General features: G+C 45.1%; 2 protein-coding genes across 5 annotated transcripts in view; both read left to right on the top strand.

The window, feature by feature from the left end:
• The window catches only part of LOC147024216 (uncharacterized), a 65,418-nt gene that overhangs the window by 13,043 nt on the left and 40,093 nt on the right, over positions 1 to 12,282 (top strand). The gene's annotated exons all lie outside the window — the stretch shown is intronic.
• LOC147024217 (E3 ubiquitin ligase RNF157-like) overlaps positions 47 to 12,282 on the top strand; it is a 226,821-nt gene continuing 214,585 nt past the window's right edge. Inside the window, exons 1-4 of one of the 4 annotated variants that reach the window (XM_085883908.1) lie at positions 47 to 305; positions 395 to 559; positions 2,613 to 2,750; positions 3,395 to 3,477. The gene's annotated coding sequence lies outside the window, so the exon portion shown is untranslated. Of the gene's footprint in view, positions 306 to 394; positions 2,751 to 3,394; positions 3,478 to 12,282 lie in introns of all 4 variants that reach the window. The other 3 variants (XM_085883909.1, XM_085883910.1, XM_085883911.1) reach the window with 3 other exon arrangements.

Consider the following 12,282-nt stretch of genomic DNA (forward strand, 5'->3'; position numbering starts at 1 on the left):
CGTATGACGTATGACGTATGACGTTCCTCGTCCGTACTCTTCTTCTTCCTTCATCGAGCACGCGTTTCATGGCGCCGTTTGTAATCCCTTTAATTCGTGTGATCGATGCCCGTCACAGAATTACAAAGCGGATTCTATATGAACGGAGAAATGACATGTAACGAGTTTGTGACGAGAAATTTTATTTTATTGTCCCAAACTCTGTAGTACCAGACGGTGAGGACATGTTTGTGCGGAGTTGTCCGCTCAATCATCCTTCACGTCATGTTTTCCACACGTCACAAGGACATGTTTTGTCCGAGAAGGTAAGTCGAGGTCATTGAACAATCATTTATTAATGGCACGGGTTTTATTTTTAATTTGTTTTTAACCGGTTTGTGTCGTCACATCGCAGATGATGGAGTCATCTTTGTGGAGACTCGAGATGTCCTTTTGGGGGCCCTCGAGGTGCTGAATGAGGAGTCGGAGCCGTTGGGATTACGGGTTTCTTGGGTCAAAACTAAGATCCAGGTTTCCAATGACATCTTGGATGCTGCTGTCCTCTCTGTGCCTGTTTGTGGTGAGGATGTTGAGGTCGTGGAGAGATTCACTTACCTTGGCAGTGACATTCATGTCTCTGCTGGCTGTGAGTCAGAGGTCAATAGACGTCTGGGTCGGACCTGGGAAGTCATGGATCATGGGGTGTGGTGCTGCCGGTACCTGTACGGGAGGACGAAAGTCCGAGTCTTCAGGTCCTTAGTGCTTCCAGTCTTGCTCTATGGATGCGAGACTTGGACTCTGACCAACAATCTGAGACGGAGACTTAATTCCTTTGGTACCAGGTCTCTTCGGAGAATCCTTGGCTATCGCTGGTCAGACTTTGTGTCCAACGAGCGGTTGCTGAGAGAGACTCAAATGAGATCTGTTACCTGCATGGTCCGTGAGCGTCAGCTGCGGCTATATGGCCATGTGGCTCGTTTTCCTGACGCTGATCCTTCTCACCAGATTCTCTCAGCGAGGGAGTCTCGTGAGTGGAGGAGGACAATGGGCCGACCACGTGCCTCGAGGTTGCAGCGGGTTGATCGGCATCTCAAGGAGATGGGGATGGGCCTGGCATCTGCCTGGGGGATGGCCAGATGGAGGCCCTGGAGTACCGGCAGAATGTGGATGCAGCGACGCGCTTCTCCGGCGCATGCTCCCATACCTGTCCTGACCTTACATCTCCTTTACTCCCTGACATATCATGTGTGTGTGTGTCCTCCATCGCTCCAAAACCATAAAACCGAGGAGCCTAAAACTTTGCATACATTCTGAGGGAACTCCAGGGAAGTGCAAGAGTGAAAATTGGGTGTTTGGGTTAATTAAAACACCCCCCTTAAAGATAGTTAAACGGCGTTATTTAATTATATCCTTTATCAGGTGATCCTCGGCCACCTCGCTCTCCATGGGGTCTTACGGTGTTTCCTGGATAACCTCGCTGGGGTCTGAATCCACCATGTTTTTTGGCGTGCTCAACCATGCCTTGACTTGGAACAGGCAGCAACGAATTCTTCATGATCATGTTTTTTTTTTTCACTTTCCTCACTCATTTTATCGAATGTCTGTTCATCATCGCTACGAATCAGTGGGTACGTTGCAATGCTTATTAATGCCCGGAGACGCCAGCGTTCATGGCTTTATTTCATTTCCGCCCATGTGATAACCTCGAGAATCTCTTAAAATAAGCTGAATTACAAAATTTTAATCTCAAGATTTGAACTTATCAGCAATTCCGACACTAAGGCGTATTCATTTGTCCAATTTGGGCATTGCTTTGGTGTTCCCGGGTGCATAGTTTTACCAATGGCAAATTGTAATCGATAAACCTAATTTACTTGAAGCAAGAAAGGTTATGGTCCGTCATTCTCCAAACATACACAAGAAAATGTGAAATTGCCAAGCCTTAAACGTAATTTTTTCTCCTGTTTGGAGAACTATATAGACTGAACAAAAGATTTCGGAATGTGCCTAAATTAACCAGCTTCATTGAGCTGGTTTCATTGAGTGCAACAGAAATAACTTGATCTAGTGCAACTAAACTAATTAACCAGCGGTATCGACTTGAAGGCGGCCACACCTGGTCTCTCTGTGGGGAATCTCTGGAGTGAGGAAGGCAAAATAAATAAAGATTAAAGATCGAATTAAAAGAAAGAATGAATGATTCACATAACGGGAGGATTAGGGTGAGTGAAACAACTTTGAAAAATTTTCCACTCAATTCGGAATGCATTTCCTCTTTAATACGTCTTTAAAAATCAATGGGATTTTGAAGATCCATGAAAACTATGTTTTCCAGGAATGCATCTATGATGTAAATACCTGGGTGTGTGTGTGTGTGTGTGTGTGTGTGTGTGTGTGTGTGTGTGTGTGTGTGTGTGTGTGTGTGTGTGTGTGTGTGTGTGTGTGTGTGTGTGTGTGTGTACGTGTGTGTACGTGTGTTTTTCTGTTGAGTGGTGCATGTTGTTAGGTTGGGTGGTTGGTTGGTTTCTCCAGTGTGTATTTTTGGTGCTGTGGATACTTGGAGTGGAAGCTGTTGTTTTGTTGTTGGAATTTGTGTTCTTGCTGATTGGGGGTGGGGTGCGTATGCATCCAAGTGTACCTGCTGCATTTGGAGGCACATGTTCCCCTGCTGGCCCACTTTAGCTGACCGTATTGAGGTGAAAGAAGTGAAACGGGATGATGTTGAGGAGTTCGACTGAAGACCCAGTCAGCGAGGCAAAATTGTGGCCCAGGTGTGTTTTCAAATTGCATACATATAATGGAGCGTGACGAGCACTCCCCTGATCTCAAATTGATGTAAAGTCCTGCACAAGTGCACACATCCATTGGAGTTCGGGGGAGTGCTCGTCACGCTGCACACATTTCAATTTATCCGCTGATCACACTACGTGCCTTTCAGTTGATTGGTTTGCAATAGCATACGGTTTGCATTTGCACGAACAATCCTCTGGGTGGCATGATGTTCCTTGTGGTTTATGTGGTTTACCGTGTGGGACATAATCTGAGGCTGATGTTCACCATTGCAGCCAGAAGGTACGATTGGAATATATATATATATATATATATATATATATATATATATATATTTTTTTTTTTTTCATGATTCACCTATTGTATACTTGTATGCATTTGGCCATTACCCACATACACTGCTTGCATACTTTACCCCAGTACAACGTGGAAAACTCTTGAGCTTCAGATTGTTACATTCCTTCTCCACATCAAGTAAAATGCTCTAATATTCGACATAACAGACACCATTTAAGATGCACTAAGGAACATTTCCTTCCAGGTATTTTAGTCCTTGCTGCAGATTTTACTGAGGTTACTGTGTTGTTCCCTTCACCTCTTTCTCAATCCTCCTCCATCTTGATAGTGAGGAACCCCAGGAGAGCATCAAGAAGCAGCATGTCCTGTGGCATACTGACGGGACCTCCTTTGCCCTAAAGGCAGATTAAAGTGGGTACTTTCACGTCAGTGTTTTACCCCTGGTGTTGTGAGAGTGATGTAGTGGTGACAGCTGCTCCCCCGGTGTGTCATGCCTTCAGACAGGATGAAAGCAGCAGTAAAGAAAGTAAAAACGCTGGCTAAGTTAGGTGGCAGAAGATTTTCGTTCACCTTGGGTGTTGCACTGGAGCCCCAAGTTGTACCTTCAGGAAGAACACTCCTGCAAGAGTGAAGATCACCACGGCAGAGAGCCTTTCACGACAGTGGCTGATTGAAACGCGAGGGCAGAGAATTATCTTTTTATAGTGTTTGCAGTTGCATTAAAAACAATTCCAGGTTCCCCCAGAGCTGCATGGATTGCACTTGTCCTGGAGCTGCACTCATACCCACCAAAACCCCCAAATCCTTTGTTTCTCCTCACAGATGTGGGGTCGGTGCTCAAGGTGGGTGTGTCAAGGGGATGTCATGCCTCGTTTAGCTTGATATTTGCTATTTTAGTTGAGCAAACAGACTGAGAAAACAGACAGCATGAGCTTGGCAAACTGACAATGGCTCCCTTTTTCCATGAGAAAACCAAGATGGAAGCAAAATCCTGCGTCCTGTCCATCCAGCTCAAAAATAGACAGAAGATACTTCTACAAAATCAATGCAGTACATCATGTTACAACCTCTATGTTGTCAACACCCTATTCAAAGCTGCTTGTAATGAGACACTTTCTGACCCACCTCCTTCATCTCCCTGCTTTCCAAGCTCTCCTATTCCCCCATCATGTTTACCTGATCTGTTTCTGTGATGGGGCCTGGTAGGCAATGGCCAATGGGACAGATATACTTTGCTACAGCTTACTGTGATTCCCTCCTCCCCACCTTGCACATTTTGCACAAGACTAAGATTAATACAGGATTTCGACAATAAAACGACCTAATACACCATTTAACCAGAGTGGCGTCAAAGCCACCCAATACTCACCTGTTTATACATTTATCGTTTTTCGTTTTTAAAAGACTAGTCTAATAATATTTTTTTATAAAGCATTGCAGTGAAGTCTGATCCAAATAATTTTGAAGCAATATATGTATTTGTATATTGTAATCGGTAAAAAATAGTGTGGTAGATAAAAACATTAGAAAGGAAATAACTTGCACCAAAAACTTTAACATTTTCACGTTCACGCTTACGCACTAGTTTAATAATATTTTTATAAAGCATTGCAGTGAAGTCTGATCCAAATAATTTTGAAGCAATATATGTATTTGTATATTGTATTCAGTAAAAAATAGTGTGGTAGATAAAAACATTAGAAAGGAAATAACTTGCACCAAAAACCTTTAACATTTTCACGCTCACGCTTACGCACTAGTCTCATAATATATTTTTTTATAAAGCATTGCAGTGAAGTCTGATGCAAATAATTTTAAAGCAATATATGTATTTGTATATTGTAATCAGTAAAAAATAGTGTAGTAGATAAAAAAACATTAGAAAGGAAATAACTTGCACCAAAAACTTTGACATTTTCACGCTCACGCTGACGCTGACGCTCACACCGGGGGTATCGCTATAGCTCTCTGTTCCTCGAACAGGCGAGCTAAAAATCAATAAATATTGCATTCTGTTCTCGAAGAAAATAAAGCAAATGTTCTACAATGCTGCATCCCTTAGCTCGTAACAATGTATAGTTCATGTTTATACATGTACAAATCCTAGGCTCATGGAAGAATGAGGTGATATCGGGTTAAATGCATTCACACTCTTCTGTTCATTTTCCGTCTGCTAGGAAATCCACTAACAGCACTCTCATTCACAAGAAGGGTGCTAAAAACAGGTTCTCTCAAGTTCTGCAGATTAGTAGTCTCACTTCAATTTACAAGTAAAGTCATGGAATCCATCACCATTGTAAACATCGATTGTCTTTCCTCTTTTCAAACAGCCTGATCTCTGACCACCATTTTTAATTCCAACACGGTCACTCAACTACGGATATTCTGCACTGCTCTCATCCCTACACTCGTCCACCCCCACATTCCCTCCACCAGTGAAGTTAATTTGATAACCCATTCGATTGAATTTGATGTGTCAATGTGGCGCACACGCTTGATGAGCCGAATGGCTTCCTTCATCCAAGTTCCTTGTGTATCCTTGTGTGTGTATCAATATCTGATCTGATGTAATTAAAGGTCTTGAAGGACCATCGCAGCAGTTTGAACCAAGCATCTGTTCTAAATGAGAGAAGGCAATCAATTCTAACTTCCCTTTATAGAAACACACTGTGGGATTTTCACATTTACATGATTGCATAAAGGACAACTGGTTTAATGTCCTGTCCCATGGATGACATACATAACTGTCTCACCACGTACAGGGAGTGCACCAGGTGGCAGTTTCATTGGCTGGAAGGATAGCTCAGATGTAGCATCATATTCACCTGTGTAAGGGAGATACCATGTGTCGTGATAGTCTATGTTTGTTCCTTGATGGGAGGTGGGGGGGGGGGGGAGTCAAAAACTATACATACCACTGACATGTAGAGTCTGGGTTTGATTCCTGCCTCGATCGACTATAAAGTGTCACCCTGACGTTTCGCAGGCATCGCGTTGCATCAACAAATTTAGTCCTCACCATTAAGCCACCTACAATGTGATTCACAAAGTGTAGATTGTTGTCTGCTGGCATCCTGGACAAATTCCCGATTCTTGCCCTGACTACGACTGCTTGGAAGGCAATTGTAGACCACCCTGTGTATTCCTTGCCATGCGACTGCTTCAGCAGCGACTTCCCTGGACTCAATTCATCTAAAGCTTGAAACATTATTGTCATCTCCCACAATGAGGCAGGACCACAAGACCTGTTGATCTCACATCACAAACAGTTTGGTTACCTGTTTTATGTTTTTACCCTCACCGAAGGAGAGGGTATTGCATTTGGGTCTGTTTATCTGCCTGTTTCTTTGTTTGTTACTAGACAAAAAAATTTTTTTGACAAGTATGTTGATCGCTTCCGTTTGTTGGTTAAAATTATTTTCTTTTTTTTCACAAGTATGTCGATCACCTCCATTTGTTTGTTTGTGTGTTTGTTTGTCTGTCCTCTCGCCTCCAGCCCAAACCACTCAAACGATTGTTCTGAAATTTTCAGAGGTTAATGTCACCGACCCAGCGACGGTCCCACATTGAAGTTTTCTAAAATTCGGTTGAACGAAAGGATCTACATCTGCCAATAGGCCAATTTGAGCCAAATTTTTCTAAAATCCTTAAATTTCATCCGATTGACTTGAAATTTGAACAGGGTTTGCATTTCCGATCACTGAATTCAACGACCTATTACTTTTGAGGTTATCTTAGGTCAAACGGTCAACATTGGCCATAAGGTCAACCCAAAATACACCAATTTTTTTAATTGTTTCTAAAATTGTCAATTTTTATCCGATTGACTTGAAATTTGAAGACCATTTGCACATCACGTCGCTGAATTCAAGCACTTGTTAAGTTTGAGATCAACATCGTCCAAAAGATCAATTTGGGCCAAATTTTCTAAAATCCTCAATTTTCATCCAATTTAGTTGAAATTTGAAGACCATATGCATATGAGGTCGCTGAACACAACCACTTATTGATGTTGAGGTCAACATAGACCAAAAGGTCAACATAGGCCGAATTTCTAAAATCCTCAATTTTCATCCAATTGACTTGAAATTTGAAGAGTGTTTGCAACTCAGGTCACTGAATTCAACCACCTATTATTTTTGAGGTCAACATCAGCCAAAAGGTCAACATGGGCCAAGTTTCTAAAATTGTAAATTTTCATTCCATTGACTTGAAATTTGAAGAGGATGTACATATGAGGTCACTGAATTCAACCAATTATTTTTTTGAGGTCAACATAGGCCAAAAGGTCAACATTGGTGAAATTTCTAAAATTATTCATTTTCATTCCATTGACTTGAAATTTGAAGATCATTTAAATATCAGGTCACTGAATTCAACCACCTCTTATTTTTGAGGTGAATATAGGCCAAATGGTCAACATAGGCAAAAGGGTCAACATGGGCCAGATTTCTAAAATTGTCGCTTTCATTCTGATTGACTTGAAATTTGAAGGGGATTTGCATATCAGGTCACTGAATTCAACCACCAATTATTTTTGAGGTCCACATAGGCCAAAAGTTCAACATAGGCCAAAGTTCAACAACTTCGGTGCCATTTCTAAAATCCTCAATTTTAATAGGATTGACTTGCAATTTGAAGACTATTTGCATATCAGATCAATGAATTCAACTACCAATTATTTTTAACGTCAAAAAGTCAACATTGGCCTAATTTCTAAAATTGAGAGATAAAGCCAAAAACTATATATCTATATCATGATATCTAAAAAAAGTTGTGAACGAGTTATGACCAAATTAGGTGGATTTGAGTTTGTTCGGTGACAAGAACAAGCCAATTCGATTTTGGTTCAGATCCAGCCTATCAATGGGATAGAAAACGTAAACTGTTCAGCCTGGCAGAGCTAAGCACTCTTCCAAGTGCCTTTCTACATTCTGTTTTGCCAAGTGTCACTCTATGAGTGGTTTTTCATTTGTTTGTTTGTCCACACAGAACTTCAGTGTTTTTCTTTGCGACCACTTGTCGGATTGAGATGACATTACATTTTCCTGCCTCTCACCTTTCTCGGCTTCACGCCTTGGAAACCAAGGCATTTAGGATCATTGGTATCTCCTGCGATGAGGCTGAGTCTTTGGGTCTCTCACTCTCTCTCACTGCAAGCAGGTTGGTGGACTTTCTGTCTTCTACCGTCTCCTCTCCGGTCTCGCCCCCCTGCACTGTCTGCGATTTGTCTCCATATTTCCGCAGGGTGCTTAGGGTCCTCCAGCAACACCCTTCTGGTAAAACTACCAAAATCAAGAATCACTGCTCACCTTCACTCTTTCATTCCACTTTTTCCCCACCTTTGGAACAAACCCCCACACTCTCTTTAATCCCACTCTTCCCTCCACATCTTCAAAACAGCTGTTCACCACCATCTCCTGTCTTCCCTCATCCAAAACCACGATCTTTTCTACCCCTGCTAATCCACCCCAAACCCACCTCCTTCAAATTCCCTGCTTTCCTTCCTGAAAGTCCCTGTCTTGTAAGTACCTGAAAGTCACTGTAGTGTCCATCTTATTTACCCTGTGTTTACCTGCCCCATCCCTCTCCCTTTCACAGATCTCCTCATGCCCCTGTTCCACACTGTGTTTTTCCTTCCCTCTCCCACCCCTCTTTACTCCTGCTCCCCTTGTTGTATGTTCTGTGTATTGGCTCTCATACGAGCCTCAACAGTGCATACAAAAAAAAGGACTACTGGACCTGTAGCTTATCTGGGCCCTGGCCCAATGTACCCCAAATTTGGTAGCATTCTGACTGGTGGGTATGGAGAGGAAAGATTTTAACGGAATTGATGAGATTTTCCCAAACATTTACCAAGTCCACCATTTTGACATACTTCTGGTCACATGATTAGCATGACCTCCACAATTTAATATCATGACCCTGTCCCAATGTTGTAACCCATCAGGTCAGGTCAGGTATGGGAGCATGTGCCAGAACAGCGCGTCGCTGCGTCCACTTTCCGCCGGTACTCCAGGGGCCTCCGTCTGGCCATCCCCCAGGCAGATGCCAGGCCCATCCCCATCTCCTTGAGATGATGGTCAACCTGCTGCAACCATGAGGCACGTGGTCGGCCCACTGGCCTCCTCCACTCATGAGACTCCCTCGCTGAGAGAATCTGGTAAGCAGGATCAGCATCAGGAAAATGAGCCACATGTCCATACAGCCGCAACTGACGCTCACGGACTATGCAGGTAACAAATCTCATCCGAGTCTCTCTCAGCAACCGCTCGTTGGATACAAAATCCGACCAGCGAAAGCCAAGGATTCTCGGAAGAGACCTAGTACCAAAGGAATTAAGTCTCCGTCTCAGATCCTTGGTCAGAGTCCAAGTCTCGCACCCATAGAGCAAAACTGGAAGTACCAAGGACCTGAAGACTCGGACTTTCGTCCTCCCGCACAGGTACCGGCAGCGTCACACCCCATGATCCAGTGAATCCATGACGCCCCAGGCCCGACCCAGACGTCTATTGACCTCTGACTCGCAGCCAGCAGAGACATGAATATCACTGCCAAGGTAAGTGAATCTCTTCACGACCTCAACATCCTCACCACAAACAGACACAGACAGGACAGCAGCATCCAAGATGTCACCGAAAGCCTGGATCTTAGTTTTGACCCAAGAAACCCGTAATCCCAGCGGCTCCGACTCCTCATTCAGCACCTCGAGGACCCCCAAAAGGATGTCTAAAGTTTCCGCAAAGATGACTGCATCGTCTGCAAAATCAAGGTCCGAGATCTTGACATTCCCAAACGATGCACCGCAACTTGATCTCTCCGACATCCTCCCTAAAATCCAGTCCATACAAGTGCTGAAAAGTGTGGGGGCAAGTACACATCCCTGACGAACTCCAGTAACAACTGGAAATAAGTCAGAGGTGGTACCACCACACTTCACAGCACTCTCAGTACCAGAGTAGAGTTCAGACATCAGATCGATCAGTTTTGGTGGCACCCCACGAAGACCAAGAATCCTCCAGAGGACATCCCGATTCACTGAATCGAACGCTTTACAGAGATCAACATAGGCTGCAAGCAGCCCCTGCCGAAACTCTCGTCTGCGTTCGGTGAGGACACGAAGTGCAAGGATACGGTCAATCGTTGACCTCTTTGGTGTAAAGCCTGACTACTCTGGACGCTGGTGCTCAAGCAGATGGTGGCGAACCCTATCAAGAATTATCCGAGCAAAGACCTTGCCCGGCACTGAGAGCAGCGTCACCCCTCGGTAGTTGTTGCAGTCTGGGTGATCACCCTTCCCTTTCCAGAGAGGGACAACAAGGCCCCTCTTCCAGTCAGTTGGGATGATGCCTGTGTTCCAGGCAGAGCACAAAACTGCATGCAACGACACGAGTGCAGCATTTCCACCAGCCTTGAGAAGTTCGGCATGGATGCCACAGATCCCTGGAGCTTTGCCCCGTTTCAACTGGTTCACCGCAGCCTGTGTTTCCACAAGCGAAGGTGGACCACAGTTGATTTGAGGGTCAGCAACAGGGATTGTAACACCCTTGACGTCCAACTCGACAGCTGGGGGATCAGCCTGGTACAACCGCTCAAAGTAACCGGCCCAGCGGGCCTTCACTTCAGACTCCTCTGTCAAGAGCCTACCACTCTCTGCTCGAACTGCAGTGCTCCGAGGGATGGGCTTGGATGAACGTAATGCGCGAATTCCCCTGTAAGCGGGACGAGAATCAACTGTCCACAGGTGATGCTCTACCCCCTCACAGATTCCTCGCACATAGGCCTCCTTGTCCACCCTCAGTGCACGTACAGTTTTACGCCTCAGCTCCCTGAACAGCTCAGCTCTGCCATTCAGCCTGGCCCTGCGACTCTGATCAATGGTATCCAGTGTCCCTCGAGAGACAAAATTCTTCTTTGCCCTGCGGTGAGTTCCAAGACATCCACCGGCAACATCAAGGACGGTGGTCTTGAATGCGCTCCACAACTCTTCAGGACCCCCCAAAGCACCCAGACCCCCCAAGTGTCCACTCAGCCTGTTCGCAAACTCCTCAGCTACTCTCTCATCCCTGAGCTTGGCAACATCCAGCCTAGGCTAGGATGGTACCATTCTCCAGGATTTAAGGTGCAGCTTTAGAGTTGCTACAACAAGCCTGTGGTCAGTATTGAGGAACTGAGCACTCCGGTAGACCCTGCAGTTCTGGATCATCCTCCAACGACCGTCAATGAGGACATGGTCAATCTCCTTTGCCACACCGCTAGCGTTGGAATACCAAGTCCAGCGATGAGCTTGTGGGTGCTGAAACCATGAACCAGCCACCCTAAGTCCATGACTTCTTGCAAAGTCAAGGAACTTAGTGCTATTCTGGTTCATAGTTCCTGACCCATGGGGACCAACACACACCTCATAACCATCCCTATCAGTTCCAGTCGATGCATTGAAATCCCCCAAGACTAGAAGTGTATCTCGTCTGGGGCACTGATCAACCACAGACTCGAGTGTGGCGTAGAATGCATCCTTCATGGTGAGATCACTCGCCTCAGTTGGAGCATAAACAGAGACCAGGGAAATGACACCTAAGGAGTGACGAATCCTTAATCTCATAATACGCTCATTGACCGGTGTTACCTCAATTATCATTGGGGTCAGCTTATTGGACACAGCTACAGCAACTCCTTGGGTATGGTAACCATCAGAGCGACCAGACCAATAGTAGGTGTAACCACCCACCATTATCTCGCCGCAATCCGGTCTCCGAACCTCAGAGAGAGCTGCAATCCCAATGTCCAAACGCTTGAGCTCAGATGATAACAGAGACAGGTGATCATCCTCTCTTAGGGATAGGACATTCCAGGCACCCACCCGAAGGGACCGCCTCAGGTTAACCCAAGGAGACCGCCGTCTGGTGGACGACACCTCAGCACCACTCCGACACACTCTCCCGCAATCTGACCCAGGGATGTTACCCCGTGGTTTCCCTCCGATCAAAGATTGGGGGTCCCGAAGGCTTTGCCCCAATCCCGTCATCCGGTGAGCTGCCCTGCGAAGGGAAGCTGCACAGGAGGTACTCCCACGGAGTGGGTTTTCAGATTTTTTTGCGTTTTTACGTTTTGCGGAATGAAGGGTTTTACGGTGGCTGGAGTGCAAATCCTGCCACCAACCTCCTAATAAGAAGTAACCCAACTGCAGGAGGACGTCTGCAGACACAGTTGGGCACT

This window comes from Eptatretus burgeri, chromosome 6 (assembly GCF_056783735.1).
Source record: "Eptatretus burgeri isolate ZD-2024b chromosome 6, Ebu_testis_v1, whole genome shotgun sequence".
Lineage (NCBI taxonomy): Eukaryota > Metazoa > Chordata > Myxini > Myxiniformes > Myxinidae > Eptatretus > Eptatretus burgeri.